The sequence below is a fragment of the Ostrea edulis genome, chromosome 9 (genome assembly GCF_947568905.1).
Source record: "Ostrea edulis chromosome 9, xbOstEdul1.1, whole genome shotgun sequence".
NCBI classification, from domain to species: domain Eukaryota; kingdom Metazoa; phylum Mollusca; class Bivalvia; order Ostreida; family Ostreidae; genus Ostrea; species Ostrea edulis.
The window spans coordinates 6,146,107-6,169,089 of record NC_079172.1 but is presented as its reverse complement, the minus strand read 5'-3'; the positions used below and the strand labels follow the sequence as shown (position 1 = coordinate 6,169,089).

General features: G+C 37.9%; 1 long non-coding RNA gene across 1 annotated transcript; it reads right to left on the bottom strand.

The window, feature by feature from the left end:
- Positions 1-1,948: 1,948 nt before the first annotated feature.
- LOC125658376 (uncharacterized) lies at positions 1,949-21,582 on the bottom strand. Its single transcript, XR_008798382.1, has 6 exons — positions 21,485-21,582; positions 19,736-19,841; positions 18,481-18,585; positions 7,431-7,578; positions 5,275-5,375; positions 1,949-4,374 (listed from the first exon to the last, which is right to left on the bottom strand). It is a non-coding gene; the product is annotated as an uncharacterized LOC125658376 (long non-coding RNA).
- Positions 21,583-22,983: the final 1,401 nt, after the last annotated feature.

Genomic DNA, 22,983 nt, shown 5'->3' with positions numbered 1-22,983 from the left:
TAAACGATTTTTTCTTATATTCATGTATTATCTCCAATTTGATTCCCAATTTTAGCCCCATCTTAACTCGCACAATTTTGGAATGTTTGCACATTTTAAAATATGATTGTATATTCTCCAGTAAAACTCCTATTGTAGTCCCATCTACTACTGGGGGCCATAATTTGGACAAGCTTGAATCTTCACTATGTCAGGAATCTTTCAAATAAGCTTCATCTTTTCTGGCCTAGTGGTTCTTGAGATCTTAAATGACCCCACCCTACATTTGCCTCTTCTTGGCCATATCAAAATAAAGTACACCAAAGTACATTTTAATGATACTTTCATACCTAGCTGCAATAATGGAGCCCTATCCATGTTTTTAATATTCTGATAGGCAAAAAAAAATTTATTTTTTTTTAAAAATTGGAGGGCTACATTATTACAGCTATTTTATACCATATAAAATTGTACTCTTTGGAAAAAGGTCAGAAAAAGTGGGTGTTTTTTTGGGGGGTACTGGACCAGATTGCCCCCCCCCCCCCCAATCTGGTTGCCCTTTTTTGACTTTGTTTTTATCCAGTGTACTTTTCTGTACTTTTTAGTTTTTTTCAATTATGCTATCTCTGGGCTAAATTTTAATGTAGAATTTTTCCAGTGTACTAAAAATTAACTTTATTGGAACATGTATATTTTTGGACAAAATAAGTCAAATAAAGAGTATACTTTTTTGGTACTCAACTTGGACTTCGTTGTTTTACACTGTACTAAAAATAACTTTTTGTGGGACTTAAGATTTTTGTATCCAATTTGGACTCAGTCTTTTTTTTACTGTACTAAAACTGGCCTGTTATGACATTATTTTTGGTGAGGAATTTTTGCACTGCTAGTATTCAACCCACATTTTCTCCCATGAAACAGAAAAGTAAAGATTTTAACAGACATAATTTGACCAAAAGCAATTTTTGATGATATTTACAAAACTGAATAGCTTCCAGTCATTTTATCATATAACAAGAGCAACGCCAACGTGGCATAATACGCCCGTAGATTTTGCCCAAGGAAAACATATTTTAGTGGGATTCATATTTTAGTGAAGTTAGCACTGTCCTCTGTGAGCTAATTCATTATTGTGCTTGTAGAAATGGATATGAAGATAGCCTTAGAATGCGCTACTTCATAAATATGTTAATATACCACACACCTTTGCTTGAAACAGTTAGTGCTAAAGTATAAGTACAGTATACAGACCTTGACCTTTGACCTTGAAAAACATTAGGCATCTTGCTCTCATCATGATGATCAAATATACCAAGTTATAATATCCTGGAGCTTACGGTTCGGTTTGTATCCTGCCATCATGGTGATCAAATATACCAAGTTATAATATCCTGGAGCTTACGGTTCGGTTTGTATCCTGCCATCAGGGTGATCAAATATACCAAGTTACAATATCCAGGAGCTTACGGTTCAGTTTGTATCCTGCCCACAAGGTTTTCCTAATAAGTGATACTACGACCTTGACCTTGAAAAACAACAGGCACCTTCCTCTCATCATGATGATCAAATATACCAAGTTATAATATCCTGGAGCTTACAGTTTGGTTTGTATCCTGCCCACAACGTTTTCCTAAAAAGTGATACTACGACCTTGACCTTGAAAAACAATAAGCATCTTCCTCTCATCATGGTGATCAAATATACCAAGTTATAATATCCTGGAGCTTACGGTTCGGTTTTTATCATGCCCATAAGGTTTTCCTAATAAGTGATACTACGACCTTGACCTTTGACCTTGAAAAACATTAGGCATCTTCCTCTCATCATGGTGATCAAATGTACCGAGTTGTAAAGTCCTAGGGCTTATGGTTCAGTCTGTATCCTGCCCACAAGGTCCGGACGGACGACGCCATACCATAATACGTCCCGTCTTCGATGGGCGTATAAAAAGGAAAGGAAATTAGCTTCATTATTTGTAAACTTGTGTATTTTGAAGAATGCAACATTTTAACAAAGTGACAAATTCACATCAAAGATATCATCAGCAATTGATCTATAATTCTAAGTTAAGCTAAACTGAAAATTTACCAGCTCACTATCATATCTACTATACATGTACAGCATGATTAAACATGTTTTAAGGTGGCTCACTACACCCAGAAATAGTTTCTCAAATTAGTACAATTGATTTAACTATAAAAGATAAGATGATATACAATAAGTATATACGTATACCAAAAAGGCAAAAAAATATACAAATTAGGATAAAAACAAGATTTTCCACAAAATTATTTCAACACATATGCTTAAAAGACTCTGGGGGATTTGAACTCGAGATCTGCGGTTCACCAGCCCAATGCTTTAATGACCGAGCTACAATGATAGACAAACAAATCGACTGATACAAATAATTTCAGAAAACATTTAAATGGCCATCTTATGTCGTGGTGTCATACAGAGTATAAGCTTAAGTGTAGTGAGCTACCTTAAAGGGACTGGTTCATGTGTTTTAATAATTTTGTTCTTCATTTTTGATGTTAAAAATTAAAAATACGACTCATTTAATGTTGACAGCCAAAATATATACCTTCTGAATGCAAGAATAAAAGCAATCTTTTAGACTTAATTATGTGTTATGTAAACAAATATAATAAAACTTTCATTTCTTTTCAAAACTTCTTAAAAACAATAACATATAGCAATCTTTGTTTACAAAACAATAAACTCTCTAAAATGAGCTCCTGTGATAATGTGTAAACTTTAATTTTTTATGAAACCTTTAAACACATTAGACAGTAGAGTTCAATAAAAGCGAAAAAACATAATTTGTGTGTGAGCGTGCGTGTAAACGTGAATCAGTCCCTTTAATAGTCTCTAATATCTACATATATGTACTGTTATTGTAATCTATTCCTTCTCCTTGTTTCGAATGATAAAAAAAAACACACCAAAAAACCCAAAATTTGTCATTAGCTTGTGCGCAAACACAAATGTTGGTGATGTCCTTCACTTTTATAGCTCTTAACTGACCACAACTTGGTCTCCAAGCAACCATATGTCTGTCAGATGTGCTTCAAAGTATATTGTCACATTTCTCCATAACATTCAATAAGGCATAAAATGAGAACTTGTTCCACCGTGTTTTAATCGTAATGAAACACTGTATGGGTCCAAATCCGTTTCCATTAAAGTCAACAAGACTATTGTCCCGTCTGACAGTTGATTTGTATTCCACAGAATGAATAATTTGTTGGTGAGCAGAGTCTGTTAAAAAACATTGCCGAACACACATCTCCGCCCACCAAGAATATGGCATGTTGTTCCTCAGTGGATATAGGCCGGCTATGGTATGCACCAACCACAAATACCTTTTCAGTCGCCCTTTCTCGCATTGACTGTGGTTTCCTGTCCATCACTTTCTTCAAGAATTTGTGTTCTGCACTCCCATAATTTAAAGTTTGTGCCATCTTTGACAAGAATTGATGCACACACACTGCAAACGTAATTTGTTTATCTATGCTTTGAGTTCCATGAAACAGTTGTCGTAATTGATCGTTAAAGGCCTCAAAATAGAAACATGATGTGGACCAGAGGGGACCGAAATTGACAATTCTGTCGTCAGATGAAGAAGATAGACATTAGAGATTGAGTATCTTTCTCCATACAGGGCTAATATATTCAATACAAATTCTAAAAGCATCCACTCACTGCAGAATGTCCTGAAGAGTAATATTTTCCTGCAACAGAATGTACATGGCATACACCAGAAGTGAAATTTTTTGAAACTGGTCCTGCGGTAGAATTCCGATGAGGCATGGCAAGCTGTAGAACAGTAGAAAGTTCTCCAGCTCTGCAGCCTTACAGTGAGAAATCTCACTCAATGATCGTGGCAACCTTGGAATAAAACTGGGTGGTTTGATTGCTAGCAAGTACTGGTCCACATCTGTAACTCTTGACGCAATGCTAAACATTTCCTGTTTGTACAATTTATCAAACCACAACGTCCCTAACATCTTCACAACTCCTAGAAGAATGCAATGCATATAACCTATCGCAATCCTTCGTAATTTGTCAAAGAATGGCAAGTAGGAGAACCACGCAAGTCCCTTCACAACTTGAATTGCTTAACCTTTATTTTTCTCCCCTTCTTCACTATTCATCAAGTGGGAACTGTTGGTTCTTAGCTCATGGTGTCCATTCTCACGGTCCACGATGAAGGGGTACGAAAGAGTGTGACCTCTCACTCGTTTAGACAGATTTTCCTGGAGCATAACAATATGGGCATCCAGAGAAACCATTAAATTGCCCCATGTTCAGAAAAAAGGCATCTGGCTGGTGAGTCAAACACTCCCTTCAGATGAATCCCTCAGATCAGCTGACCATTTACACCGACTCCTAAAATGATAAGGAGTCACTTAAATATTGATGCTGCATACAGGGAAATATTCGCCCCTGTTTTGTTTTCGCCCCCTTTCACCCTTGTTGTCAATGGGCGAACTTAAGACTGGGAAAAATGGTTTCTTCTCTTATCTCTCTTTTAACACAACTGGGTCTGGGCGAATTTAAAACGGAATGAAATTGTCTTCAAGTGTAGAACGGCGAAAATAACATGGGGTGAAAATAATCCTGTATAAAGTATCATTTGCTAATTCCTGGGTACAACTAAACTTCATCAAAAGCCATCCTGTCGTAATTAGTATCCTATAACTGAAAATTATCTTCAATTCCATATCTTGTTGTGAAAAGCTTGTTAACATAGTCAAACCCAATTATTGGTTGATTATTACCAAATGAACTGAAATACATTTTAAAAGATAGACTTGTTAGACCACTTGTCATATGCACACAAGACAACTATAAATGTAAGCACTAGTGATGAAACGATTGTCGCCGACAATCGATTGTCGATCGTTTTTGGATTTTCGATTCCGATTATATTTTTCATAATTGATTGTCGCTTGTACACTAATTAATATCTAATCCAAGATTCATCTGACTGTTACTCCCGCTTTTATATCAAGACATGTGCGGGGGAAGAGTCAGAGTGGACTCCACATTGAAAAGTGGGAATTCAGTGACACCAGCTAGTGTGTATGCTGCACATATCCATAAAACTAAATAGAAATAACTCCAAAAATAATAAACATTATTAACTACATGTAAATACCGATTACATCGATCATTGATCGAAACAGTTCTTTCGATTATGACCGATTATCGATTATGAAATTTCCCCCATTTTTCAACACTAGTAAGCACACTGGTATGAAATAAACTAGAGATTAGCATGTATACCTGATCTGTAAATTTCAAGAAGACTTTCCGTGAAACAGTTTAAGGAATGTGCAGAAATCAGGTTTAGAATAGCTGAGCCACAACCTTTGCTTCTGGAAAACCTGGAAGAATAAAATGAAAATATAAAGTTAATATAAAATGATGAATAAAGTGGTAAAAATGATATAACAGCAAGTTTTACATTAAAAATAGGCCACCGCTAAACCGGTACATGATACACCCACATTATTGACCCAGAAATTTGAACAAGTAAGAAAGGATTATCCACAAAAACATTTCATTGAAGTTGCAATAACAATGTACTTTGCATTAAATAAATCTAAGTCCAAGGGCTGTAACTCCTTCAAAAGTAGTGGGACAGCATTCCCTTTGTAATATGCACATCTACACATTGCGATCTTCCTTTGCACTAAGTCTCATTGAAATCCCCAAAAGGGTTTAAGAAAAGTTGCTAAGACAAGGTACTTGCATAAAATAAATGCAAGTCCAAGGGCCCTAACTCCTTCAAATATAGTGGTGCACAATTTCCCTTGTAATATGCATATCTCCACATAGCAGATTTTTTTTGGTACCAAGTTTCATCAAAATCTCCCCAAAGGGTTTAGGAGGAGTTGTGAAGACAAAGTATTTTGCATAGAAAACATTAAGTCTAAGGGTCGCAACCCCCTTAACAAGAGGCCCACAGGCCTTATCGGTCACCTGAATACTAGTGAAAAAGTATCATTACTTAAATGGGCTATGAAATCTAGAAAAAATTTCCTGTTCTGGATATCTAAGCTAAATTCTAATGTTCAGCAACAGTGTAAAACAAGATGTGTTCTTAAAACTTCACTGCCTTCAAAAGTGCATACACTGATGAAAGGCTTTCAATAATAGGTGTATTAACATTAAAATATCAAAATATATGACTAATTTGGACTCGTCCTAAAGTCATAACCCTGGGTTGTGAAATTCACCATATTTTGTACATCCTATTCTGCTATTCCGAAGTATGCATTTAGATTTTATACAGTATCATCAAACTTACACATAAATACTATATACTAAGTTTGGCCCCACCCTGGGGTCAAAACCCTTACTCTGGGGAAAATCAAAGTTACAATTTTGATAAAAGACTACCTGCTCTATCCATTTAGTTTCAATTTAGTATCAAAAGCATTAAAGTACATCTGTAAATGTTGTTTAAGTGTTTTACATATAAACACTATATAACAAGTTTGGTCCCGCCCTGGGGTCAGAACCCCTACCCCGGGGATCATGAAATTTACACTTTTGGTAGAGGTCTTCCTGCTCTACATCACTATGCATTCAGTTTTTCTTATATGTGTGGTTCTTGAGAAGAAGATTTTTGAAAAGTGGTCATTTTTGGCCCTGCCCCAAGGGCTCCAGGAATCCTTAAATTTACAATTTATGTTCCCCTTGTTCCAAATGAATGTTTCATACCAAATTTGAAAAGAATTGGAATGATAGTTATCAAGAAGAAGTCAAAAATGTCTATTGCTCACACATTTAATAACTGACCATTATGGCCCCACCCTGATACCAAAACCCCTACCCCTGGAATAATCAAATTTACAATTTTGGTAAAGGACTACCTGTTCTTTCTAAATATCTATTTACTTTCAATTTAGTATCAATGGCATTAAAGAAGATGTTATTTAAGTATTTTACACATAAACACTATATAACAAGTTTGGCCCCATCCTGGGATCAGAACCCCATATTGTTAACGCACGACGGATGAAAACCAATGGACAATGGACAGCATTCCCCTAGCAATATGCACAGTTCTACATTGTGATCTTTCTTTGTACCAAGTTTCATCAAAATTCCCCCCAAGGGTTTATGAGTAGTTGCGAAGACAGTTAAAGGGACAGACGAACGACAGCAATATAGCATAATACGCCCACATTTTTATGCGGCCATATAAAATTTTTAATTTTCTAGCACACACACACACACACACACACATGGGCTGACAGACAAATAGATAATCAAAGCACTTTGTGCAAGTGCATGGCCAAAAATCACTTATCTAACATTTAATTTTACTTGCTCTATTTACCACAAAATTATGAAATAAAACAATAAAACATAGAGCATGTCATCCTTTTATGAATAAAAATTCACATTTTGAATGTTTCCGCCTTCAGTACCTTAACCAACCACAATTGCTGCCATGAAAAAAGTCATCATCGTCAAACTTCTCTTTCTAGAGTTGACCATCCATGATGTCTGTGATATCTCCATCTGGACTCTGATGTGCTTTTTCTTGTTCTGAAATTGCCTGAGCTAATGTTCCATCTTAAAAACAAGAAAAAAGTTCCATTACAACCTGTGAATTTATACATAAGCATGTTTCCAATTTAATGGCAGCACTATTGTTAGTATCAAACCAGTAATTATTGTCACTATCACTATAAATTACTGTACAGGAAAAGAAATCATTACAAATCACATGCTAAATTGATTCCAAATAATGGAGTCGGAAATGTTCTAAGTAACCTGTTTCTTTTACTGACACCAAAAAAAAACCCAACACCCTACATGACATTTTCAATTTCTTCCTTTCTCTCCAAACAAGATTACCCTCAAATCTACATGTTTTTCACATGTGTGTAAACAGCCTGAGTGCACCTCTACATGTTTTTCACATGTGTGTAAACAGCCTGTGTGCACTTCAGGGAGTTGCTAATTCAATTCATTCTCATTTTGCACAAAACAACATAGAGAAGATATACATACACACAATGTTAAACAAAGAATTCATGAAAGAGTGTACAGTTTATAATTTTTAACCTGAAAGAGTAACTCTCATGTGAATTATATTTATGAATTTGGAAAGATTACTCAAAACAGATAACTTTTTACATGAAAACAAGTTAAAGAATTTTATGATGTTTGGTCCGTCTGTGTATTTAGAAGGTAAATAAAATTGTCTACTATCCCTAAGAGCTGAACAAGTTATGATATAGTGAAACTCATCCCCAACCTCATTTTCACATAAAGTACAACTTCTCTGGTTTCTGGGCACACCACTCCACCTGCCTGTCTCAATAGGTAATCTGTGATTACTTGTTCTAAATTTTTTTAATGTAAGAATAATATTTCTTGGTACATTGGCTTCTATGCAACTTCTTGATGTCAATATACTATTTGTAATTAAAAAATCAGTATATGCACCCAGGGGTGCATGAGCCGAGTTGCATGGGATACATTGTAAAGCCAGGAATGACGTGGTATATTTATAATTGTGAAGAACTAATTTCAGTTTTAAACTTTTCGAGTTACTGTCCAGAAACCATATTTGTCTGAAGTTTTCAATCTATATTCGGTCACTGTGACCTTGACCTTTGTTCTCCAAAATCAATAGGGGCCTTGCTTTGCTGGTATCCAACAATATATCCAAGTTTCATTTGATTCAAATTAATTTTTTTTCGAGTTATCCTCCGGAAACCAAAATCCTTTTGGAATTTTAAATCTATTTTCGGTCACTGTTACCTTGACCTTTAACCTATTTTCTCCAAAGTCAATAGGGGTCTTCCTTACCTGGTACATAACAATATCTTCAAGTATCATTTGATTCGGATTTAAACTTTCTGAGTTATCATCTGGAAACCAAATATTTCTGAAATTTTCATTTTATATTCGGTCACTGTGACCTTAACCTTTGACCTTTTTTCTCCAAAATCAATAGGGGTCTTCCTTACCTGGTACCCAACAATATATCAAAGTTTCATTTGATTTGGATTTAAACTTTCAGAGTTATCATCCGGAAACCAAATTTTCCTGAAATTTTCATCCTATTTTCGGTCGCTGTGACCTTGACCTTTGACCATTTTTCTCCAAAATCAATAGAGGTCTTCCTTATCTGGTACCCAACAATATATCAAAGTTTCATTTGATTCAGATTTAAATTTTCTGAGTTATCATCCGGAAACCAAATTTTTCTGAAATTTTCATTCTATTTTCGGTCACTGTGACCTTGACCTTTGACCATTTTTCTCCAAAATCAATAGGGGTTTTCCTTACCTGGTACCCAACAATATATCAAAGTTTCATTTGATTAGATTGTAAACTTTTCGAGTTATCATCTGGAAACCAATTGTTGACGCCCAACCGCCCGCCAAACCAAACCAATAGCAGAGTTCAACTTCGTTGCAACTCGGCTAATTATAAAGTACACCTTTTTCCAATGTATTACATTCAGAAACCCATTTCTGTTGAAATTGATCATCCAGAGTATGTTTAATTACACTAATCAGCCATTTTTCATTTTCTACAGATTGTAAAACCCAGATATAATTTAAACCACATTCTTGTAAAATTTTCTGTATATAGCCTACTCCGTGCATTTACTTTCAATATTACAAGTCATTCTACTTCCGATCATGACAGACGTTAAACAAGAATACCGTAAACAGTACAATATACGTCTGTCGGACAGTGAAATTCAACCTGGAAGCATATTGTGCACTCCGAATTGATACAACACACATTCTGAATAGAAAAGCTATAAAGTGGGTCATGGTGTATTAAATTTTCACTGAGATTGAGGTTGTGACAAAATGTTGGTGCAATATCTATTTATGAAGATAAAAAGTCCAGGAAACCATTTGATCTACTTTTAACCCTAAAGTAGGTCATGGTGCACCAATTAAGTTGAAATGTTTGAAATGTGAACTGATTATGTATTTCTCTGAAAGGGTTGTGACTAAATTTCAGAGCAATACCTGTGACCATACCAAAAAAATCTGGAAAACTGTTTGACCAACTTCCACCCCTAAAGTACTGTAGGTTGTAGTGCGCCAATCCAGCTGAAAAGTTAACTGCACTTGTCTTCCTCCGAGAGGAAGCCTTTGACTAAATATCAGGACAATATCTGTACATGTATATCCGTAATGAAAAAAAGGCCGGAAAACTGTCTGACCTATTTTTAGTCCAAAAGTAGGTCAAGAATGGACCAATCCTGCTGAAATGCACACTGAACTCGTATTCCTCTGAGAGGAAGCCTTTGATTAAATATCAGGGCAATATCTGTATCCGTAATGAAAAAAAAAAAGCTCGGAAAACTGACTTATTTTTCCAAAAAGTAGGTCAAGGATGGACCAATCCTGGTGAAATGCACACTGAACTCGTATTCCTCTGAGAGGAAGCCTTTGACAAAATACCAGGGCAATATCTGTATCTGTAATGACGGGCGTATAAAATAAGAAAGTTAAGAGTGTAAATATAGGTGCTTGATCAAGTTCAACAACCTGTAAATGTTCAAAATGTCAAAAAAAATTAAAATTTGTTAAGAATCAAAATCCTTACACTATGCATCTCCAAGTTATTCACAAATACCCTAGACTCTAAACTGTGAGAGGACAGGGATTTATCTAGGTTGTTTTTACTACCGGTAAAGGGTACCTTTCCCCCTTGGCAACAAATGGATATTTCCCCTTCCACAGATAAAAAAATCCCCTTCATTTGTAAAACTTCACAAAATTGTATAAGAATTTTCAACAAAAATCATTTTTTTTATATTCTAAGTCATTTTATACAATTGTCAGACTTACAATATAAATAAAATGAGTAATCAATCACTTTATATGGCTGTTATAATCTGTGGATATTATATTCCATGGATGTCCATCCCCATGAAGCTCATGACTACATTCTCAAAAATTCCCCTTAAATATAAAATGGGTAGAACAACTAAATGCTGGATAAAACCCTGGAGGAGTTATAAGGACAAACCATGTCCTTCATTTAATATAAATAATATTTCCTCAAAATGGACTAAGTTTAACAACCTGTAAGTTTCTAAAAGAAAAATGAAGAAAATCAAAATCCTTGCCACATGCACATCTATAGCTCCCATACCCAAACAAATACTCTGTAAAATAAGAAGGTCCTCACTTGAAAACTGTCGAAGGAAAAATAAAAGACAAATCATGTACTCTCTATGTAATAATTCCTCAAAACTGACTAAGTTCAATAACCTGTAATTTTCTCAAAAATGAGAGAAAAACAAAATCCTTGCTACATGCACACCTTCAATACCCATATAAACACTCTGTAAAATAAAAAGGTTCTCATTTGAAAAGTGTGGGAGGAGTTCACTGAACAATTTATGTACTCTCTTTGTAATATTTTCTCAAAAAAGTTCACCAACTTGCAATTTTCTCAAAAATTGAAGAAAATAAAAATCTTGCCACATGCACATCTTTAATATCCTTACAAACACTCTTTAAAAACAAGATGTTCCTCACTTGAAAATTGTGGGAGGAGTTTGCCAGACAAATTAAGTACCCTCCATATAGCAATAATTTTCAAATAAAGGGGCAAAACTCCTGAAAGAGAGGTTGAAATGGATCAAAATTGCAAAATGATCTAGAGTGACCCATGAAGAAGCTACATAGCAAGTTTCAGATTAATATAGTGCCCTATCAACATTAGTTCTCTAAAGCGCTTTACAAATGTGAGAGAAAAGATAATATAAAATCAATGTGCACATACATGTGAATAAAATATTCATAGTCTCAGAATTAAAATGCATAATTATTATCATTAATATATAGCACCTAATGTATTGATATAATTACCCTAATAACATAAAAATAAATAAATTAAAACTACCGTTAGGGATAATTAAATACATAGAAAGGACACAGGTATAATAACAAACTACAGGGTTTTTTTTGGTTTCCGTTTTTTGTGAGAAAAAATGTAACAGCACTGTAAGAGCTGTAATGTAAGAGCACTAAGTATGTAAAAAAAAAAATCACAAAATAAAAGCTAATCTAAAAAGATGTGTTTTGAGGTCCGCTTTAAAACTAGACAGTGAAGTATATTGTCTAAGTTTAAAAGCCAGAGAGTTCCAGAGACTCCATGCGGCCTTATCCATATGTCGATACCCATATGTTTTCGTACGTGTCTGGGGTACCAGGAGAAGATGCAGAGATTCCGATCTTAGTTATCATGTGGGATTGCAATCTAATTAACACAAGAGGTACTGTGAGCAATGCTCACTAAGAATACCCCACGCTTACCCCAATCTCCCAAAGGGTGTTGTTAATAGGTATAAATTACCTCTTTCCTGAGTGTAAAAATATGGTATGCCTTTGTAGAAGAAAATGGGAGATATAGTCCGAACACAAATCCATGGTATAAACCTATAATTTTGACCTTGAGATCAAAGGTCAAGGTCATAAAGAGGTCATGAATGTACATGACACATATTCTCATGGTGAAACACCCATGTCTTATGGTATGACTATGTCAAAACCCTATAATCAGTTTCGACCTTGAGGTCAAAGTTCAAGGTCATTTAGAGGACATGAAGGTACTCGACACATCGTCTCATGGTGATACACTCATGTGTCAAATATGGTATGCCTATGTCAAAGAACAAAAAAGTTATGGCCCTGACACGAATCCATTGTAAAAACCTTTAATTTTGACCTTGAGGTCAAAGTCATATGGAGGTCATGAAGGTACATGACACATCGTCTCATGGTGATACACAAATGTACACATAAACACTATATACTAAGTTTGGCCACCACCCTGGGGTTAGAACTCCTACCTTGGGGATCAGGAAATTTACAATTTTGGTAGAAGCCTTTCTGCTGCAGAGCTACATCATTGTCCATTTAATTTTTTCTTAAACACATGCACTTCTAGAGAAGATTTTTGAAAATTTGTCAATTTTGGGCAGTTTTTTTCCTGCCCCTAAAGCCTCAGGGGTGCAGGAATCCTGAAATTTACAATTTATGTCCCCCTTGTTCCAAAGATGCTTCATACCAAATTTGAAAAAAAATTAGAATGGTAGTTATCAGGAAGTTAAAAATTTCTAATGTTCACACATTTAATAACTGACCATTTTGGCCGCACCCCGATACCATAACCCCCTACCCCTGGGATCATCAAATTTACAATTTTGGTAATGGACTAGTAACTGTTCTTTCTAAAATTTTATATCCATTTGGTATCAATACTAAAAAAGATGTTATTTAAGTGCTTTACAAATAAACACTATATAGTAAGACCCTGGGGTCAGAACCCCACCCTGTGAGTCATGAAATTTACAATTATGGCAAATGCTTCCTTGCTCATTATAACTATACTCACTTTGTCTGCTAGATGCCTAGGAGTAGAGAAGAAGGTTTTTATAGGAATAATTTATTTTCACTATATACACAACAATACATGACCACAACATTACACAAGAACCCTGCCCCATGGGTCAAGAAATTTACAATTTTGGTAGAAGCTTCCTTGCTCATCATTACTATATACATGTACTCACTTTATCTGTTAGATGCCCAAGAGTAAAGAATATTTTTAAATAAATAAATAAATTTTACAGTTTTTACCCTAAAATTAAGGCTCCTTAGTAGGGTGGGTGTCATGAAATTTACAATTTCTGGTCTCCTTCACCTACAGATGCTACATACCAAATTTGGTAGAGATTGGCCCAGTAGTTTCTGGGAAGAAGTTGTTAACGGACGACGATGGACACAGACCAATAGCAATACATGCAAGTAAGCTGAGTGACTGAGGTGACCTAAAAATCATACTACAGATATATAGTATCTTCACTTTCTACAAGGGTAAAAAAACCCAGGAAACTATCTAAAATACATTAAGGGCTTGGCACATAATATTTCGTATAGAAACAGTTAATAAAAAACATGAACAAAATTATCATTCCTGTATTTTTTGACTCGTTTCAATGAGTGTTGATAAATCGTCGTATCTATGACATGTCGTATCTATGACATGTCGTATCTATGTCATGTCGTATCTATGTCATGTCGTATCTATGTCATGTCGTATCTATGTCATGTCGTATCTATGTCATGTCGTATCTATGTCATGTCGTATCTATGTCATGTCGTATCTATGTCATGTCGTATCTATGTCATGTCGTATCTATGTCATGTCGTATCTATGTCATGTCGTATCTATGTCATGTCGTATCTATGACATGTCGTATCTATGACATGTCGTATCTATGACATGTCGTATCTATGACATGTCGTATCTATGTCATGTCGTATCTATGACATGTCGTATCTATGACATGTCGTATCTATGACATGTCGTATCTATGACATGTCGTATCTATGACATGTCGTATCTATGACATGTCGTATCTATGTCATGTCGTATCTATGTCATGTCGTATCTATGTCATGTCGTATCTATGTCATGTCGTATCTATGACATGTCGTATCGATGAATTTTTTGATGAGTTGTCATAAACCCTAGAGAGGTATAGCGCTTTTGCTGACGAAATGGCCGACTCAGAAATCTAAAAGGAAAACACCGGTTTCCAATAATGGACCAGTGTGTAATTCTTTAATATAATGTCAACATTTTTAATGGTTTGTTAGCCAAGATAAGTAACTGCTTCAGTTTAGCATTACTGACATCTATATGAGTCGTTCTTTATTCAATAAACAAAGTTTCTATGTGGAATGATGAACAGTACAATATTTTCATAGGTGCATTCATATCAAAACAACCAGTTCATTTGCCTCTGGTTGATAATTTGACTGTTTAGCTTTGCCTAAAATATCATATGACAGTTGCTACAGGAGTTTTTATATTTACTTTTGAGAAATCAAACTGTATAACAATTACTTTCCTCCCGTGACCTATTTTTACTTATTACATGCTGTGCGTTTGTGCCCCTTTTCTTGTAGTATTTGTTTAGCTTTTAATCAGCCACATTACGCTTTGAAAATCCACAATATAAATTTGTTTTCAAATTGATAACACTAATGGTACACACAGTCACACCTTGGTGAATTCACCTCTGTGTCATCCCACTAATTAACTCATCCTTGCATTGTCTTGCACTTATTAAGTCATTAACTAACTCTATTTCATTCTCCCTGTCATCACCCCTAATCGCTCTCTTGTCACTCTTCAAAAGATGACAGTACTCATAGATATATAAAGTACCCCTTCTTCAACCTTCAGCACACTTCATCCTTACCTACTGCAGTTCACGGAAGAACACTGCCACATCTCGCTACAAGTATTGTGCGGAGGTGGAAGTCAACTATTTCCAAAGACTACTTACCACAAGCCGTACATGCCCAGTTTCCTTCCCATCCTAACCCATTACTTACAATGTGCTGGTGTGCTTCACATCACTACCACTTGCCTGTAATGCTTTAGGAGATTCCTGATCAGCATACCAACAGATACATGGCTGTATATGTCTCCAAACCAAGTACTGTGCTAGAATCGTGGTTTCCCGGTACCTGCTAAGTACTCATCGGTCATAATCATAAGTATTCGCCGGTACTGACAAACCATGTCCTCCTTTGATGCTCCCTGTGCATCATTGACCACGGTAAGTACAACTCCTTTCCCTGCACATGTTATTTCAACAACCTTCACTTGCACTTTGTCACAAACTTCAAGTTGCGAGAGGACTCTCACTTTTATCGAACTATTTTCTTCAGGTCTGAACGCTCTACAACTCTTCTGTGGAGGTGGCACAATTTCTACAAAGACTACTACATGGTCACACCTCGGTGATTTCGCCTCTGTGTCATCACACTAATTAACTTACACAGGGATGGGCTTGCACTCATTAAGTCATTACCTAACTCTAGTTCCTTCTCCCTGTCATCGCCCCCTATCACTCTTCAAAAGATGACAGGACTCACAGATATATAATGTACCCCTTCTTCAACCTTCAGCACACTTCCTCCTTACCTACTGCAGTGCACGGGAGCACATTACCGCTTTCTTTATGCATCATTTCGCTACAAGTCATGTGAAAAGGTACATGAGCACTATTTCAACAAGGACTACCTATGACAAGCTGTACAGGCCAAAACTCTTCCCCATCCTCACCCGCTACTTGCTACGTGCTGGTGTGTTTCACGTAACTAGCACAGGCCTGTAACGGTTGAGGAGATTCCTGTTCAGCACACCTACAGATCCTATGCAGAAGAAGTCTCAAAATCTTGTATCCTACAGGACTGATGGTTTTGTGGTACCTAGTAAGAGCTCATGGGTCATAATCATAAGCACTTGCCCGTTCTACCCAATCATGTTCTACCTTGCCGCTCACAGTGCATCACCGACCCCGGTAAGTACCGACACATTTACTGTATTTTAACAACCTTCAGTTGCACTTTGTCACTAGTTTGGATTTGGGAGAGGAGTCTCCCTTCTATCAGACACAATTTTTCCTAGCTCTCATCTCTCTACAAATTTGGTGAGGACCTGGCACAATTTCCACGAAGACTACTTACCACAAGACGTACATGCCCAGTTTCCTTCCCATTCTAACCCATTACTTGCTATGTGCTGGTGTGCTTCACATCACTAGAGCTTGCCTGTAATGGTTTAGGAGATTCCTGATCAACACACCTACAGATACAAGGCAGAAGAAGTCTCCAAAACAAGTACTGTGCTAGAATCGTGGTTTCCTGGTACCTGCTAAGTACTCATGGGTCATAATCATCAGTATCAGCCGGAACTAGAAAACCATGTCCTCCTTTGACGCTCCCTGTGCATCACTGACCTTGGAAAGTACCACCCCTTTCCCTGTACATGTAGCAAGATTGGGCAGATTTGTGAAAAAATGCAACTGAAGGTTGATGAAATAACAAGTCTTGTGTGCGGTGGTGGAAGTGAACTATTTCCAAAGACTACTTACCACAAGCTGTACAGGCCAAGTTTCCTCCCCATCCTAACCCATTACTTACAATGTGCTGGTGTGCTTCACATCACTAGAGCTTGCCTGTAATGGTTTAGGAGATTCCTGCTCAGCACACCAACAGATACAAGACAGAAGAAGTCTCCAAAACAAGTACTGTGAGACACTTGTGGTTTCCTGGTACCTGCTACGTACTCCAGGGTTATAATCATAAGTATTAGCCGGAACTGGTAAACCATGTCCTCCTTTGACACTCCCTGTGCATCATTGACCTCGGTAAGTACCACCCCCTTCCCTGCACATGTCATTTCAACAACCTTCACCTGCATTTTATCATAGATTTAAAGTTGCGAGAGGACTCTCACTTCTATCGGACTATTTTCTTTAGGTCCTAACACTCTACAACTCTTCTGTGGAGGTGTCAAAATTTCTACAAAGACTACTTATCACAAGCCGTACATGCCAAACTTCTTCCCCATCCTAATCTGCTACTTCCTATGTTCTGGTGTGCGTCACATGACTAGAACGAGCCTGTAACAGTTTAGGAGATTCCTGTTCAGCACACCTACAGATACAAAGCTGTAGAAGTCTCCAAACCTAGTACTGTGTTAGACTCGTGGTTTCCTGGTACCTGCTAAGTACTCATGGGTCATAATCATCAGTATTAGCCGGAACTGGTAAACCATGTCCTCCTTTGACGCTCCCTGTGCATCATTGACCTCGGTAAGTACCACCCCTTTTTCTGCACATGTCATTTCAACAACGTTCCCCTGCACTTTGTCACAAACTTCAAGGACTCTCACTTCTATCGCATTATTTTCTTTAGGTCTCAACGCTCTACAGGTCTTGTGCTGAGGTGGCACAATGTCTACAAAGACTACTTATCACAAGCCATACATGCCAAAATTCTTCCCCATCCCGACTCGCTTCTTCCTATGTGATGGTGTGCACACATGACTTTATCGAGCCTGTAACAGTTGAGGAGATTCCTGTTCAGCACACCTACAGATCCATGACAGAAGTCTCATAACCTCATACCTTGTGGTTACCTTGACGGTAGGTTGCACAGTGATATCCAAGTTGGTCTGGAAAAGTTGGAGGTTATAGGCTCCTTCTGCTACCTCTGAGACATGCTGGTGGCTGTGACATTGCAACCACAATGCATGTGAAGACCACTTGGAAGAAGTTCACGGAGTTGCTGCCAGACCTGACATCATGCCACCTGTCATATACCGGGCATCACTGACCCCGATAAGTACCACCACTTTCATTGAACATGTCATTTCAAACAACCTTCATTTGCACTTTGTCACTAGTTTGGATTGGGGAGAGAAGTATCGCTTATATCAGTTTATCAACTGGGCATTGAAAAACAAGCACATATGCCTGCACTGAACAGCAAAGAATTGAAAAATGTACTTTCCTTTTTCAAATTAACAACACTTAATAACACACACCATCACATCCTGGTGAATTCACCTCTGGGTCACTACCCCTAATTAAGTCACACCGATCAGGAGTAATCTCACCTCCTTTCCAGAGGAGAATTCTTGGCTTCCTGGTGCTGCTCATTCCCCATGGAACAAAATCACAACCACTAGGCCCTGCTGCAAAACTCTATCCTCCTTGTAACACTGTAATACATAAGGAATCAGTTGAAAACATATGAACTCACAAAACACATCACAAATGTACACTTCCTCCTTACATACTACAGTACACAGGAGGAGCACATTGTCGCTTTCTTTATGCATCAACTCACGTGAAAAGGTACATGAGCACTATTTCAACAAGGACTACCTATGACAAGCTGTACAGGGCAAAACTCTTCCCCATCCTCACCCGCTACTTGGTGGTGTGCTTCACATAACTAGCACAGGCCTGTAATGGATGAGGAGATTCCTGTTCAGCACACCTACAGATCCTAGGCAGAAGAAGTTTCAAAATCTTGTAGCCTACAGGACTGGTGGTTTTGTGGTACCTGTTAAGAACTCATGGGTCATAATGACAAGCACTTGCCCGTTCTACCCAACCATGTTCTACCTTGCCACTCACAGTGCAGCACTGACCCCGGTAAGTACCGACACATTTACTGTATATGTCATTTTAACAACCTTCAGTTGCACTTTGTCACTAGTTTGGATTAGGGATAGGAGTTTCACTTCTTTCAGACACAATTTTTCCTAGCTCTCATCTCTCTACAAGTTTGTTGAGGAGCTGGCACAATTTCTACCAAGACTACTTACCATAAGAACTACATGCCCAAATTCTTCCCCATCCTAAGCCGCTACTTGCTATGTGCTGGTGTGCTTCACATTACTAGCACTAGCCTGTAACGGTTTAGGAGATTCCTGTTCAGGACACCTACAGATCCAAGGCAAATGAAGTTTCAAAACCTTGTACCTTACAGGACTCGTGGTTTCCAGCTACCTGCTTAGTGCTCATGGGTCATAATCATAAACACTGGCAGGTAGTTTACAACCATGTCCCACCTTCTCGCTCACCGTGCATCACTGACCCCGGTAAGTACCACCACGTTCAATGAACACGTCATTTCAAACAACCTTCATTTGCACTTTCTCAACAGTTTGGATTGGGGAGAGAAGTATCACTTATATCAGTTTTTCAATTCTGCATTCAAAAACAAGCACAAACCCCTGCAGTGAACAGCAAAGAATTGAACAATGTACAATTTAAATTAACAACACACACCATCACATCCTGGTGAATTCACCTCTGGGTCACTACCCCTAATTAATTCACACCCATCAGGAGTAATCTTACCTCCTTTCCAGAGGACAATTCTTGGCTTCCTGGTGCCGGTTCCTTCCTCATGGAACAAAATCATAACCACTAAGCCCTGCTGCAAAACTCTATCCTCCTGGTAACACTGTAATACATATGGAATCAGTTGAAAAGATATTAAGGTAGTTCACTACACTAAATCTTATACTCTTTATGACACTACATCACAAGATGGCCATTTAAATGTTTTGTGAAATTATTTATATCGATCCATTTGTTTGCCTATCATTGTAGCTCAGTGGTGAAAGCATTGGGCTGGTGAATCTTAGATCTCGTGTTCAAATCCGCCACAGTCTTTTGTTCATGTGTGTTGAAATAATTTTTAAAAAATCATGTTTTTATCCAAAATTTTCTGAAATGTTATTTCAGCCATTTGGCATCACCAATTATTATAATTATATCACCATATGTTTTATGATTAAATCAATAGGGACTCATCTTAGAAACTACTTCAGAGTGTAGTGAGCCACCTTAACTCACGAAACACATTACAAATGTGTGCACAAACAACAGCAATGTGCAAAGAATTTCTCAATATATTTTCTTTTTCAAATTAACAACACCTAATGGTACACATGGTCACACCTTGGTGATTTCACCTTTGTGTCATCCCCCTAATTAACTTACACAGGGATGGGCTCGCACTCATTAAGTCATTACAAAACTCCAGTTCCTTCTCCCTGTCATGGCCCCTAATCACTCTCTGGTCATCACTCTTCAAAAAGTGACAGTACTCACAGATATATAATGTACCGACCTTCTTCAACCTTCAGCACACTTCCTCCTTACCTACTGCAGTGCACGGGAGGAGTACATTGCCGCTTCCTTTATGCATCATTTTGCTACAAGTCATGTGCAGAGGCGCATGAGCACTATTTCAACAAGGACTACCTATGACAAGGTGTACAGGGCAAAACTCTTCCCCATCCTCACCCGCTACTTGCTACGTGCTGGTGTGCTTCACATAACTAGCACAGGCCTGTAACGGTTGAGGAGATTCCTGTTCAGCACACCTACAGATCCTAGGCAGAAGAAGTCTCCAAATCTTGTAGCCTACAGGACTGGTGATTTTGTGGTACCTGTTAAGAGTTCATGGGTCATAATGATAAGCACTTGCCCGCTCTACCCAACCATGTTCTACCTTGCCGCTCACAGTGCATCACTGACCCCGGTAAGTACCGACACATTTACTGTCATTTTAACAACCTTCAGTTGCACTTTGTCACTAGTTTGGATTTGGGAGAGGAGTCTCACTTCTTTCAGACACAATTTTTCCTAGCTCTCATCTCTCTACAAATTTGGTGAGGACCTGGCACAATTTCTACCACGACTACTTACCATAAGCCCTACATGCCCAAATTCTTCCCCATCCTAACCCGCTACTTGCTATGTGCTGGTGTGCTTCACATCACTAGCACTAGCCTGTAACGGTTTAGGAGATTCCTGTTCAGGACACCTACAGATCCAAGGCAGATGAAGTTTCAAAACCTTGTACCTTACAGGATTGGTGGTTTCCAGGTACCTGCTTAGTGCTCATGGGTCATAATCATAAAGACTGGCAGGTAGTTGAAAACCATGTCCTACCTTCTCGCTCACCGTGCATCACTGACCCCGATAAGAACCATCACTTTCATTGAACAAATTAACAACACACACCATCACATCCTGGTGAATTCACCTCTGGGTCACTACCCCTAATTCATTCACACTCATCAGGAGTAATCTCACCTCCTTTCCAGAGGACAATTCTTGGCTTCCTGGTGCCGGTTCCTTCCTCATGGCACAAAATCACAACCACTAAGTCCTGCTGCAAAACTCTATCCTCCTGGTAACACTGTAATACATATGGAATCAGTTCAAAACATATTAAAGTAGTTTACTACACTAAATCTTATACTCTTGATGACGCTACGTCACAAGATGGCAATTTAAAAGTTTTGTGAAATTACTTGTATCGATCGATTTGTTTGGCTATCATTGTAGCTCAGTGGTGAAAGCATTGGGCTGGTGAATCTTAGATCTCGTGTTCAAATCCGCCACAGTCTTTTGTTCATGCGTGTTGAAATAATTTTAAAAAAAAAATGTTTTTATTCAAGATTTGCTGAAATGTTATTTCAGCCATTTGGCATCACCAATTATTATAATTATATCACCATATGTTTTATGATTAAATCAATAGGGACTCATCTTAGAAACTACTTCAGAGTGTAGTGAGCCACCTTAACTCACGAAACACATTACAAATGTGTGCACAAACAACAGCAATGTGCAAAGAATTTCTCAATATATTTTCTTTTTCAAATTAACAACACCTAATGGTACACATGGTCACACCTTGGTGATTTCACCTCTGTGTCATCCCCCTAATTAACTTACACAGGGATGGGCTTGCACTCATTAAGTCATTACAAAACTCCAGTTCCTTCTCCCTGTCATGGCCCCTAATCACTCTCCGGTCATCACTCTTCAAAAAGTGACAGTACTCACAGATATATAATGTACCGACCTTCTTCAACCTTCAGCACACTTCCTCCTTACCTACTGCAGTGCACGGGAGGAGTACATTGCCGCTTCCTTTATGCATCATTTTGCTACAAGTCATGTGCAGAGGCGCATGAGCACTATTTCAACAAGGACTACCTATGACAAGGTGTACAGGGCAAAACTCTTCCCCATCCTCACCCGCTACTTGCTACGTGCTGGTGTGCTTCACATAACTAGCACAGGCCTGTAACGGTTGAGGAGATTCCTGTTCAGCACACCTACAGATCCTAGGCAGAAGAAGTCTCCAAATCTTGTAGCCTACAGGACTGGTGATTTTGTGGTACCTGTTAAGAGTTCATGGGTCATAATGATAAGCACTTGCCCGCTCTACCCAACCATGTTCTACCTTGCCGCTCACAGTGCATCACTGACCCCGGTAAGTACCGACACATTTACTGTCATTTTAACAACCTTCAGTTGCACTTTGTCACTAGTTTGGATTTGGGAGAGGAGTCTCACTTCTTTCAGACACAATTTTTCCTAGCTCTCATCTCTCTACAAATTTGGTGAGGACCTGGCACAATTTCTACCAAGACTACTTACCATAAGCCCTACATGCCCAAATTCTTCCCCATCCTAACCCGCTACTTGCTATGTGCTGGTGTGCTTCACATCACTAGCACTAGCCTGTAACGGTTTAGGAGATTCCTGTTCAGGACACCTACAGATCCAAGGCAGATGAA